A 12,834-nucleotide genomic window follows, 5' to 3' on the forward strand; every position below is an offset into this window, starting at 1 on the left:
TTTAAGTCAATCTGCCGGAGATCAAACCGAGCAACAGGGAGCTCAGTGATGACCAGACGACCAACTGATCTTTAAAACAAAAAAAAATACAAAGTAAAGGCTTGTGGAGGAGCTAGAACACAGAATGGATCAGGATGCATCAGAATAAAAATGAACAGCAGACAGAGAGGGAACACACACAGCAACAGCAGGGATGAGTGACAAAATAGAGGGAAACTTGGACAAATAATTAAATCGATGTGAAAAAGTTTCACCAACTTTTTTTCGACCGCAGCTATTTACAGAATTCTTTGGCTACTATACTGTCAATGGCTGTCCTCACAGTCAATACATGTTACAGTTCAGAACTCCTATTCAATATTTGCCACATCTACCTCTTCATCAGATTATTCTGCATTTTTTTTACTTTTTTCCTCCACTTGCTGTATTCTTCTCTTGTGTTTAAGCTCCTTAATCTCTATATTCATAGTCTTCTCACTCTTCCTCCCTTACTTTACTGCACAACACTACCTACCCATTTTAGTGGTTAGGGTGGCGGCTTGGGATCCCAGGGTCCTGAGTTCAAGCCCCGTTGGCTGCTGAATTAACACCAGGCTCAGCCTGTCATCCTTCCGAGGTCGGCGAAATGAGTGCCAGTGTACTGGTCCCGGTGTATGCCCCGGTTAGAATAGGTGTACCATATCCCTGTGTGTCGTAAGAGGCGACCAGGGTTGGCGTCAGGAAGGGCATCCGGCCATAAAACATTGCCTCAAGAAAAAGCCAAACCCCTGCACAGCAGGGAAAAATGGCTGTAAAAACGGTCATATTTATATACTACCTACCCATTGCTATTCACATTCCTCCTTCACATTCGTATGATCCAACTCCGATTTTTGTGCTTTTTTAGAGTGATTCTCAAGCCTATATAATATGACAAGCAACAAGATATATATATATATATATATATATATATATATATATATATATATATATATATATATATATATATATTTTTTATAAATGCTGAATATCAAACAAGGAAGTAGCATGTACCATTTTTTAAAGTCTTTGGTATGATTCAGCTGGGGCTGGAACCACCAACCTCCCAGACTCAGAGAGGACGCTTTAACCATTACACCACTGAGGCCAAGGCTGGCATCTGTACTCCTCTTATGAAGATTCATTTTTGCATAAAGATGCTCATTTCTCTTTTGGGAATGTCAATTTTTGCACCAAAACCCTACACGCCAGAATTCTGAAAATCAATTTTAGCATTAAAATCCTTCATCTCAGCATTCTGAATATCAATTTTGTGCATTATTTGTCGCAACAGGTGATCCACGTCCACAGTACAAGACATTATTACTCCAACTCCCTCAGCACCACATGTTGAATACGAACTTATTCTTCTCCCGCTATTGGTATTAACTCCAATACCACCTCCTCATCACCCAATTCCCTTGAGTGTATGATCCAGACACTGGCCATGTACAAGCAATAGATTTGAATTGACAAGCAAACTCAATTTAGAGGCGACACAATTCAAATCTCATTCAGATATCACTTTGGTTCAAATTATGTTCAAGACCCTGAAATTTTAATACCATCAAACCTGATTCCACTTTCATATCACTAATCCCAAGTGTCACGCAGAACCAGAAGTCTGTGTTCTTTTGCTCGGACCCCAGGACATTTCATTGCATCATACCGTGAGGAATACGCCGAGCAGTTTACTCTCCATCCACAGTCAGATCACCAATTTCTTATAATACCATTCAGCTTCTCCTAATTATAAACAACACATCATCCTTAAACATTCAATACAACAGACAACAATTAAGAGGCACAGAGGGAACCGTTTCTCATGCATTTTTGACCTTGCCGTGATGTTTTTTTGAAGTCCCTGCATTGTTCTCTTTACAGAAGCAAGGAGAATCTCTGTCTTAGTGTGGGTGAGCAACATGAGATGTGCATCAAGGAGAATTGCAATAGCACGCATCACAGTGGAGCCCACTTAGGCCCCGGCAGATGCAAGCAAGTAATTGCAAGGTTGTATCCAGTCCCTGGTGCAGTGGAAGCCAAACAGCAGTAACGAGATATGTCCTGCTGCACGGTACAACAAACTTGGGAGAAATGGTGCATGAGATCGCTGGCCCATGTCATTCAAACATATACTCATTCAGCTCATCCTATGTCCTGCACATACAGGAGCATTCCACAATGGTCAGCATGAAAGGCATGGACTGAAGACACTATGTGAACGTATAAAATCAAACAATCACAATGCCAACCTTAAAATATATAGCAACAAGTAGGAGTACCCAGCGTTGCCGGGCAACACCGAGTCCTTCCTCTCACCCCACCCCTTCCCCTCCCTCCATTAGTTACCAAGTGTAATTGCTTGCATTCAGTCACCAGGTTTCTAGTAGAGTGCTGACCAAGTGGCTTAAACAGTCAAGCAAGCACTCCATTAGAAACCGTTGATAAGGAGTGGCTGGCTTGGCAAGCGCTAGCTGGCTGCTTGGTAACTGAACACATCCCTGGACATCTTGACAGCATACTGTCCACACAAAACACCGACAAAAGGACAGTGATATAATTAAATATTTTAAATATTAATCATTAGTATTTTCGTTGTTATGAAAACATACCTTGTTCAGTTTTAAAACGTACATGAACTCAGAGGTGATGTTGAGTGTATGAAAGTGGACGTGTACATTTCGTACAACTTTAAAGTGTATGTGTACAAAGTAAATGTCTTTCAGGAATTTCCCTGGTGGCCTCCCGATTAATTAATTACGGACACAGGTATTTCATGACCAAGCTGATGTTCATGTGTATTTACTTCACATAACATGTGAATTACACGTCCATCAGTTTGTTTATAAGCTTTGAAAAGTCAGACGAAAACCAAGTTTTTTTTTCTTTAATCAAAGACTACGATTTTCTTTCCTCTGTATGACGAGAACATACCTTCATTGGGCGGAGTATATTCGACCGCTGTTGTGATCGCTGCAAACAAAACATGCATTTCCCTGTTTGACTTGGAATCAAAATGTCCTTCTGTTTCATCAAAATGGTACCTACATTTAATGATAGAAGGCACGGTGTTCAGTCTTCAAATGTTCATCAGAGGCCGTTGAGCAATCTCAGCTATGCAGAGCGAAAAATATGGCGGCAATTTCAGGGCAGCTGGAGGGAAAGGCGTTGCCTGGCTGGTTAATGGGCAGTGCTTGTGATGCTGGGGGAGAGAGGGGGGTAGGTGTGGCCTGTAGAATGAGCGTGGCTTATAACACAACCACCCACCCACAGACACAGCTTTATCTATCTATAATTCCAGCAATGTGTGTGTGTGTGTAAGAGAGAGAGAGAGAGCGAGAGAGAGAGAGAGAGAGAGAGAGAGAGAGAGAGAGGGAGAGAGAGAGAGAGAGAGAGAGAGAGAGAGAGAGAGAGAGAGAGAGAGAGAGAGAGGGAGAGAGAGAGAGAGAGAGAGAGAGAGAGAGAGAGAGAGAGATATGTGCCATCCCGTCTGTTGTAATCCCACGGTGTCCTTTGCGAGAAGTAGTCCAGCGATTGCCGGAACCCTGAACAAATTCCAGATTCCTGCCTCAACTGCTGCTGGGAACGCAATGGTGAACCACCCAGTATAACCCTGGCTAAGAAACAGCTGCCGCAGCACTGCCATTGTGTATCGGAGTATGGTACGTGAGAATGAGGACTATGTGACATCGCCTTGAGTGAAGGGCCCACTCTCTTCCAACTGATTATCATTTCTCATTGGAATGCAATTAAGTCCTACATCTGGGTTGCGATGGGACGTCCCAAAACTGAGCAACGAGCTGTCCACTGACTATTTATAATGTGTTTGTTATTGATATTCATGGTAATGCAAATCATGCAAATTTGGTGAATTTTCACAACTGGTGAGGGATGTGCCATGCATGACTTGTGATATGTGCCAGTGTCTCACAAGGTGAATGTCTTTAGGTGAGTTGGACGACCAGGGTTGAATTTTTTTTTGTTTTGTTTGTATACCTTGACGAGGCTCGTATGAGAGCTAAGTCGAATGTGTGGAAGGTGAAGGGGAAATGAAAGGGGGGTATAAAGAGAAGGGAAATTGTTCAACGGTAGATCAAAGTAGTGGGGTTGTGGAAAAGCCTGAGGTTATGCAGATGCATATTTCAAATCCTAAATATTAATATTTTGATAAGTTCCTCACGACTGACTTGCAAGTAATACATCGCACAGGACTCTGGTACCGCCTGCGCATCGTGAAAATGGCCATTCCTAAACTTTTCATATTTTCATTATTCCATTCAAATAAAGTAAGGTCAGAAGGAGAAAGAAATTTTACTCTCATTTCATTTCAAATTGCTTATTACACTGCACTTGTTACAACCTTCAAATACGTTTAGTGGCGAAATATTTGCACTGGCATAGAAAACGTTATTGCATGAAATGAAAACCCAAGAGCTGAAACAGATCCCCTGGTCCTTATAACTCGAATTTTAATGCCTTCAATCACAGGGATGGAGAATTTGATTATTGTCTGATTTAGTTCACGGCTTCCTATCAGGAAAATAATTCGAGCAACCTCTTAAGATAGTGGGAAAAGGTCGTAAAACGAATAAGATGATGGTGACGATGATATTAGGAGGGGCCTCGGCCTGCCTGTGATACACCAGGACTTTTTTTGAATACATTGTCGAGGCTCATATGAGAGCTAACACAATGCACAGTAAGGGTGGCATGAGACAAGAGGGGTGGGAGAGGGAAGGTCAAAACACTGGGGAACAGAGACATTTGGAGATCTATGGAAGGGAGAGGGATGGGGCAGGGAACACATGGTATAAAAGATGGACATTACAGGGACTTTCAGGAAGGAAAGCAGGGAATTTCAAGGAGGTGGGCTTGGGTGGATTAACGGGGGAAGAAAAGATCGTGGGTTTTGATGGGGGAAGATATGAGGAGGTGGTGAATGGCTGTTTTGAAGGCCTGGAGGGAAGAATGGGATTGAACAGAGTGAGGGAGTTTATTCCAAAGGTGGGGAAAAAGAGGAATGAAAGAGTGAAGGTGAGCAGTGATTCGTGATTTTGGTAGTTTTACCAGAAGGGGGTTGCTGGCAGACGTTGAGTGGCTTGCGGAAATATGAGGGGGGGGGGCGAGACCGGAGAGGAGATGTTAGGAGACGGAAAGATCACCGACCTGCCTGCGGTGAGAGAGTGAGAGGCCCAAAGACTCAGCCTCATCACAGGAGATACAAATAACCCGAAATGCCTTGGTTTCCACATCGTGGAGCCAAGAAAGGTGAGAGGCAGGAGTACCAGCCCAGCGGGGAGAGCACTCTATCAGGCTGTGGACAAAAGCTTTGCATGTGGTCAGGGGCTCAGGTGGGCCGAGGAAGGACTTTGCATGTCGGATGATTCCCAGTCGGTGACTGGCTTTGGCGGCGAGGGTGGAAATGTGGTTTTCCCAGGAAAGATCATGGCAGATAGTGAGACCCGGAAGCTTGAATGAAAGGACTTCTTCCGGTGGATTGTCGAGAAAGTAGATGGGGGTTTTTTTCTAAACGGTCCTTTCTGAGAGACATAGTGAGAGTGTGAGATTCGTCAGGATTGAAAGACATGTTCCACGTGATGGCCCAGTTTGTGATTTTACCCAGATCTGCAGAGAGCGATGAAACTGCTCCTTGCTGGTCTGAGGGATGACAGATGGTACGGCAGAGGGTGGAGTCATCACCAAAGAGATAAAGAGGATTTTCCAGAGAGTCGGAGAGATTATTGATGAAAACCAGCCAATGAACAGGGCCCAGAACGCTGCCTTGAGGAACTCCAGCCTGGACAGGAAGAGGGGATGAAAGAACTCCATTTAGGGCCGCACGTAGGCTGCGACAGGAGAGGAAGTCTGTGATCCATGAGTGGAGATGGCCTTGGATACCATAGGAAGAGAGTTTGGTGAGCAGGGCAGGGTACCAGACCGTGTTGAAAGCACGCGATATGTCTCGGGAGATGGCTCGGATTTCCTGTCTGGCATTGAGGACCTCCATCCATTGTTGGGAGAGCAGAAGCAGCATAATCCAGGGTAGAGTGACCTGGTCTGAAACCAAATTGATGATCGGAAATCAAGCCATTGGAGAAGAGGTAGGATTTAATGTCTAAAGTGATGATGGATTCCATAACCTTGCTGATGATTGGGAGAAGGCTGATTGGTCTGCAGTTGCAGGGATGTTTTTGCACCTTTTTATGCGGGGTGGTTATGTTTGCTGATTTTCAAGCAGACAGCAGATGACCTTTAGCAAATGAGAGGGTGACCAGAACAGAGAGAGGGTGCGCAAGAGCAGAGGAGCAGGTTTTTAGGACACATGGGCTGATGCCGTCTCCACCCATTGCAGAATCTGAGTCGAGGTTTGACAGAAAGATCTCCACTTTTGCAGAAGAAAAGCACACGGAGTCCAGGGACAGTTGGGTGCAACTGCGTAAGGTGGGTACAGAAAGCAATGGGTTTCAGACGCAAGATATAGATGCAAACACCAAGTTTAGGCATTCAGCCTTGACAGTTTAAGATGACAGTTCATAGCTGACCCAACATTCAAATGCAGACTGGGCAGCTCAATGGTGAGTGCGCCTGCCTCAAGCCTTTCATGCCATGTGTGTGGGTGCTGTTGATTGTTTTCTCCATAATTCGGGTTTCATAAGGTGGAACAGAGCCCTCCCAGGACCCGAAGTATCCACCTTTGTTTCTGTGAAGGTTCGTGATTCATCTCCTAACCCTATGTTGTGAAGTTACGTTGTTCTAAGTGTTTTTTTCCGAAGGCTCTTTTCAGGATTGTCACTGAGCCTCAGACAGCCTCCAACTGTAGTTCGTTTGTGGTAATGTTCCTCGGGATGGTTTGTCGGATATTTGTGAGGTTCTTCTTTATCATTCCTGTCACTCCAATTATCACTGGTACAATTTCTGTGCTCTTCAGCTTCTAGGATCTCTTCACTTCATTCTTAAGGTCTTGCTGTTAGGCCATTTTCTTGATTGCTGCATTGTTTCGTCGAAAATAAGTGGGTACTGAAACCTCAATTAGCAATGCCTTCTGTTGCTTTTTGTATTTAGGTACTATGTCCGGTTGCAGTGCTGTTTTCAATGTTCACACTCGGGATCATTCGGTCATATGTGAGCATTATGTCCTCCGCCCTCGTTTTCAATGATTGATTTTGCTTCGTGTTTTCATGAGTTTCATGGAACTGGGATATTGAAATTTCTGCAGATGTTCCAGTGGATTATTCTGCATACCTTGTTGTGACTTTGTGTGTACAGCTGTTCTGACATGAGTTTCTTTACATCCCAATAGGAGGTGACTCGTGCTTTCTGTTTCTACCTTGCAGAACCTACACTTGTCTGATTGGCTCAGTCCTGCCATTTTTTTTAAGCCATTGTTGCAGTGTCCTTGGTCTTGGGCATGGCAAATTACATAAATAGAATATCAGATCATGCCTATCCTTAATCTTGGACATCGACATACTGTTGCATTCAATGTGATAATTTTTACCTCTCAGGTGCAGTTCTTGGTTTCCGTTTATCCAATTGGAATCTGCAATATTCCTTGTAGCAAAGTTTATGATATCTCACTTCAAGGGCGAAATGGTCTTTTATCTCATATACATCCGAATGCTTTCATGGTGTTTCAGTGTGGCAGCTCCCAGTAGTTTTCCTGAAAAGTCATCCAAGAAGGCATAAAATAATTTCCATTTACCCTTTTCACTCATTCAGGAGGTTTGACAATGTCATGCTGTGGGAAGAATTATTATTGACGAATTCATGAACCTGCTGTCAATGTTTCAGCTTACATTAAGGTGTCTTTTCTTATCTTATGAGACACTCTCATGTAGCGGTCAACCTTCTTGCAAATTATGCACACTGCAGGCAGGACATCTGCTCAGGCATGAAGGCTCGATCTGAATGTAATTTTTTTCACCAGCCTTTCTTGGGATAATTGTGACTGGTTCATGTATCCTTTTCGTCCTGGTGGGACGTAAGGCTACTACGAGCTCTCACATTTTATCTCTATCCTTTGCTTCATTCTGTTCCTCACGCCATGATAGACGCATTTCATCAAACTCAGCTACCTTACGTCTTACGTCAAGTTGTTTTTTGCTTGCATGGTTTCCTCTTTCCTGATAGTGTCCATGTCAAAGCAAGCTTGGGGATGTACATGGCCACGCCATCAGGGGTGGCGGCACTTGATTTCAAGAGCAATGCTGTGGCAGGCAATTCTTTCATGCAAGTCTTCATTGGATATCTTATTGGGCCAGAAGATGCGACAGATTTTCAGAAGGCATCCATTGTGGAAGGACCCTACCTTACTCAGGTCTGACTTGATTACTCGCCAGCACTCGGAGTCATTTGGAAGAACAGACTTGAAATTGACGTTGTAGAGTCTTATGTTTGTCTTCAGGCTGTACTGCTTAGTCTTCCAGATGGGATGAAGTCAAGCGAATGCATTATGAGCTTTGCAGAGTCTTGCCTTGATGTCTTTCTTTGCTTCATTGTCTTTTCTAATGAAGCTACCTTGGTATTGTATGTACAGTGCCTGTAGAAAGTTTACATCCCCTGTCAAAATTTTCACCTTTTTTTGCCTTGTAGCCTGGAATTAAATTGCATTAAATCAGACTTTCCCCACCTTTAGTTACACACCGTAACCCACAACTTCCAAGTGAAAAACAAAAATCTACAAATTTCAGAAAATTAATTAAAAATACAAAACTACAATATCTTGGTTGGATAAGTGTTCACATTGTGTTTGAATGTCAATCCTATGCATTACTTCAAACAAAGATCGATCCGGCTGTGATTAGAGTTGATTGGTCTCGTTTTCTGAGTTGATCAGTCCTCCCCCTTCAGATTCCTTTCCAGAGCCTCAGCTGGGAGGTTCTGGCCTCTTTATTTTTGGAATGTCAAAATTTTATTCACTGTTTCATTCCTCTTTTTTTCCCACCTTTGAAACAAACGCAGAAGCAGTTCGCAAACAGGTTTAAAATCCCTCCTTAACACCGTTATGTGTCAGATTTTGATGCTTCTTCTATTTTCTCTTTCTTAATATGAAGTTAAACATACAGGAACACTTTTCTAAGGGTGTTATGAATCCTGTGGAAGTTTTTTGTGAACCAGGAGAAGAGTATAGATGATTAAATATCATTGTAGAAGCATTGAGTGGGCAGAGGAGCATCTAAAGTAGGGTGGGATTGAGGGGAGAAATGGGTCAGTGACAGAAGTAAAGTAGGGTGTAGGAACTCATCGTCCTCAAGGAGGTTTAGGAGCATTTCTTGTATTAATCAATGTTGAGAGTGAATTTGTCTCGTGCATAGCCAACATGGGGTGGGGGAGGTGGTTGGGCTTTGTCCAAATTAGAGCTCAGATAGGATAAGGATGTTTCGTCTGGTGTTCCTATACATCTCAAACTGGACCAGGGTCAGGTCGGGCTGCCATGTAGTGTCATGTGGTGACTCCATCCCGAAATGGTGGATATACATACTGTATGTGCTTCATGCAGCCAGGCCACTGACATGAAGCTATATCTGACATGAAGTTTACCATCCGATAATCTTCCCTGTTGGACATATTCGTCGTCAACAATATTATGAATAACATGATACAATTTAAATGATTCCATGTATAAGAAGCAGATACAATCCAAAATCCAAATCCATTGGGACCATACTCTGCCGAAACAGTCTCCTGGGCTGTTGGGCACAATCCTGGATGGGTCACCATTCCAACACAGGATACTGAAATGGCTCGATCATCCCAGCGAGCTGGTACTCATTTTGTTTTTACCTCAGAAGGATGACAGGCTGAGTCAACCCCACCTGGTATTAATTATACAGCCAAGTGGGATTTGACCTCCGGACTCAAGGATCCAAAGCCCACCACCATAACCATGAAGCCAACACCATGAATATATACAATTAATCTGTAGAATTACAACCATGTCATCATCCTGGAAACGAGCATCCATTTCGTGCAATGCTGTTCACCAAAGACACTGTCAGTGCTGTACTCGGCTGAATGGCAAAGTTCGACAAATTTCCGATGGTTGCCCTCTCTTCCTTTTTGCCAATGACTCAACATTGTGTCAACAGTTACCCCATCCCACTGCTCGACAGACTGCAGCTGCATCACTCTCTGCTGATCCAGAATTAATTAGATGTTGATCTAATTAATAAATGGAACCTGACCTTCAATCCTGGAAAATCTCACTGTCCTGCCTGACCTTGTCATCCTGGAAGAATTGTCAAACTAACCCAACTGTCTATTTCCATGGTCAACCACAGGAAGAGCTCTGTCTCTTGAATTTCTCGGCCTCACCATCTTCTCCTGGGCCAGCAACATCATGAAGCTGGCCACAGATTGGGCATCCTCCATCAATCATAGTTTTTCATTGGAAAAACTGAGCCAATCACCGTCTATAAGGCCTTTGTCCATAACTTGCTGGAGTACTGCTCTCCCCTATGGACTGTCATCCCAGCATTACATCGATCTGTCTTTCTGGGATTCTGTCGAATCTAAAGCTCTCAACATCATTTGGATCTCCTGAGATGAGGCCGAAGCTCAAATTATCTTGCTTTCATATTGCAAGCAGGTTGGTGGTCTGTTTCCTCCTGCCTCTTATCTGATATTGCTCCCTATGCTTTCTCAGTCCTCCAACCCTCCCCAGCAACCCCAAGATGCACTACATAAGTTCTTCCAGTAACCCTCTCCTGGTTAAACTTCCAAAATCCAAGCTGACCGCACACATCAACTCCTTTATTCCTCGCTTCGTCTGTCTATGTAACCACCTCCCAAAGGTCACACTTTCTCACTCTTCCCTTCAGAGCTTTAAACAGGCAGCGCACTGCCACCTCATGTCATCCACCATCCTGAACCATGATCTTTATTGCCCCCATTAACCTTTCCTAATGCACCTCTTATATTTGCTGATGTCAGTTTTTCCTCCGCTTCTCTCTCTTTTCCTTTCCAGTTTGTTTATTCCCTTTCTGGTTGTGCCCAATTGTTACCCTACTACGCCACTGCCAATTTAACCTTGCTCTTACATGAGCCTCGCTCTTGTAGAGAACAACAACAAAAAAGCAGTACGAGGCTCCCTGAATGGATATGAATGATGTCCTGCTGCTTCTCTTGTGAAGCTTTTTGGTAAAGCTGATTCTGTATTGACTTGATCCTGATTAGGCTGACTGGGCACCGTGGATTCTCTCTTAATATTTGACCTATTAGAGTTTCATGGTTCTTCTAATCCCTGCGCCTGAATCTCTTCAACCCTGTCCGAAGGTATTGTAGAAGCTATGCAGGAAAACTGTGGATCACTGTCATTTGGGGGCATTGCTACCTGAATCAATATCAGATTCATGGCAGTTTCCAGGAGCATTTTCCCAAGGTTTGTGACGTTTGCTATCTCGCCTCCTGGGAACATCAGATGTTCTCATATCTGTCTGAATAACTAAATGGCATGGCCCTCAGAGGTCAACAGGTTCCACTGCGAATACAGCCGTATCATGGTCACGTTGTTCAACCACCTTAGATACTTCCAGCTCCCATATGCCCTTGATTTTGTGGCACCCCTTTTAGCTGCGATTGCGTAGCAGCACTCTCTGGCCAACTGCAATTGGGGCATCTCGAGTTGTCTTGTTAAAAACAAATTATTTTTGCGCATTTCCAGCTCAAGCTGATTCGTCAATAATTTAGGGTCAAAATGTTTTTGACAACCCCCAGACTGTGACTGTCGACTAAAACTGAATTGTTTTGCTCACTCAAATTGTATTTAAATCATTCACCAATACGGAACTTTCAAAATGATGTAATATGCCCCAGAATGCTCGGCACGCGTGCGCAGAAACCCCGAGAAATAGCGATCTTTGGGGCGTGTGAACTTATATAGTGTGTGCACAACAGGCTTTGTTCGCTAAGATGGATCCCAGAGCTTCTAAAAGAAGCCGGAAAGACTTGGAAAATTTCCGGAGAGAAAGTTGGGGTGTGCCTCTGCACAACAAAAGAGTTGGAGGGAAACACTGTATCTGACTTGGGTGCTTCTGAACAACGATGGAAAGGTCATATCTCTGCCTTGTGAATGTGCAGGGTGAACTCAAAATCACCTTTCAAAATTATATTTACTACTAATCATGTTGGGGAGTGGGGTATGGGGAGCTGTGAGGGCTTCCATATATATATATATATATATATATATATATATATATATATATATATATATATATATATATATATATATATATATTTTGTTTGTTTGATTCTGGAGCCACAAGAGAAAATATACTGGATTTTTGCATCTATTGCTAAAAGGAGAAGTATGTGTGTGTGTGTGTGTGTGTGTGTGTGTGTGTGTGTGTGTGTGTGTGTGTGTGTGTGTGTGTGTGTGTGTGTGTGTGTGTGTGTGTGTGTGTGTGTATATATATATATATATATATATATATATATATATATATATATATATATATATATTTATCCATTGTGAATTTGCATCTAGGAACACAACAATTATGGTTAACCATTTTAAAATTGCCACTCTTTCATTGAAATGCTAAAAAATTATGTTTGAAAGACAATTTGATGTATTTGAAGAATCTTTCATCCACAGCCTGATGGAGTACTGCTCTCGCCTCTGGGCTGGTGCTCCTGCCTCCCACCTTTCTCGGCTTTACGCTGTGGAAACCAAGGCATTTCGGATCATTGGCATCTCTCGCGATGCGGCTGAGTCTTTGGGCCTCTCACTCTCTCACCGCAAGCAGGTCGGTGATCTTTCCGTCTTCTACCGTCTCCTCTCTGGTCTCGCCCCCCCCCCCACCTGATCTGTCTGCG

General features: G+C 43.3%; 1 protein-coding gene and 1 long non-coding RNA gene across 2 annotated transcripts in view; one reads left to right on the forward strand and one right to left on the reverse strand.

Annotated features, from left to right (window-relative positions):
* LOC147032416 (uncharacterized) overlaps positions 1-12,834 on the reverse strand; it is a 37,614-nt gene that overhangs the window by 24,430 nt on the left and 350 nt on the right. The window contains exon 2 of the long non-coding RNA XR_015055159.1: positions 3,067-3,220. This is a non-coding gene — a long non-coding RNA (uncharacterized LOC147032416). The remainder of the gene's footprint in view (positions 1-3,066; positions 3,221-12,834) is intronic.
* Positions 12,625-12,834, forward strand: part of LOC147032417 (uncharacterized) — a 19,879-nt gene continuing 19,669 nt past the window's right edge. The window contains exon 1 of the mRNA XM_085870029.1: positions 12,625-12,764. The gene's annotated coding sequence lies outside the window, so the exon portion shown is untranslated. The remainder of the gene's footprint in view (positions 12,765-12,834) is intronic.

The sequence above is a fragment of the Eptatretus burgeri genome, chromosome 2 (genome assembly GCF_056783735.1).
Source record: "Eptatretus burgeri isolate ZD-2024b chromosome 2, Ebu_testis_v1, whole genome shotgun sequence".
NCBI classification, from domain to species: domain Eukaryota; kingdom Metazoa; phylum Chordata; class Myxini; order Myxiniformes; family Myxinidae; genus Eptatretus; species Eptatretus burgeri.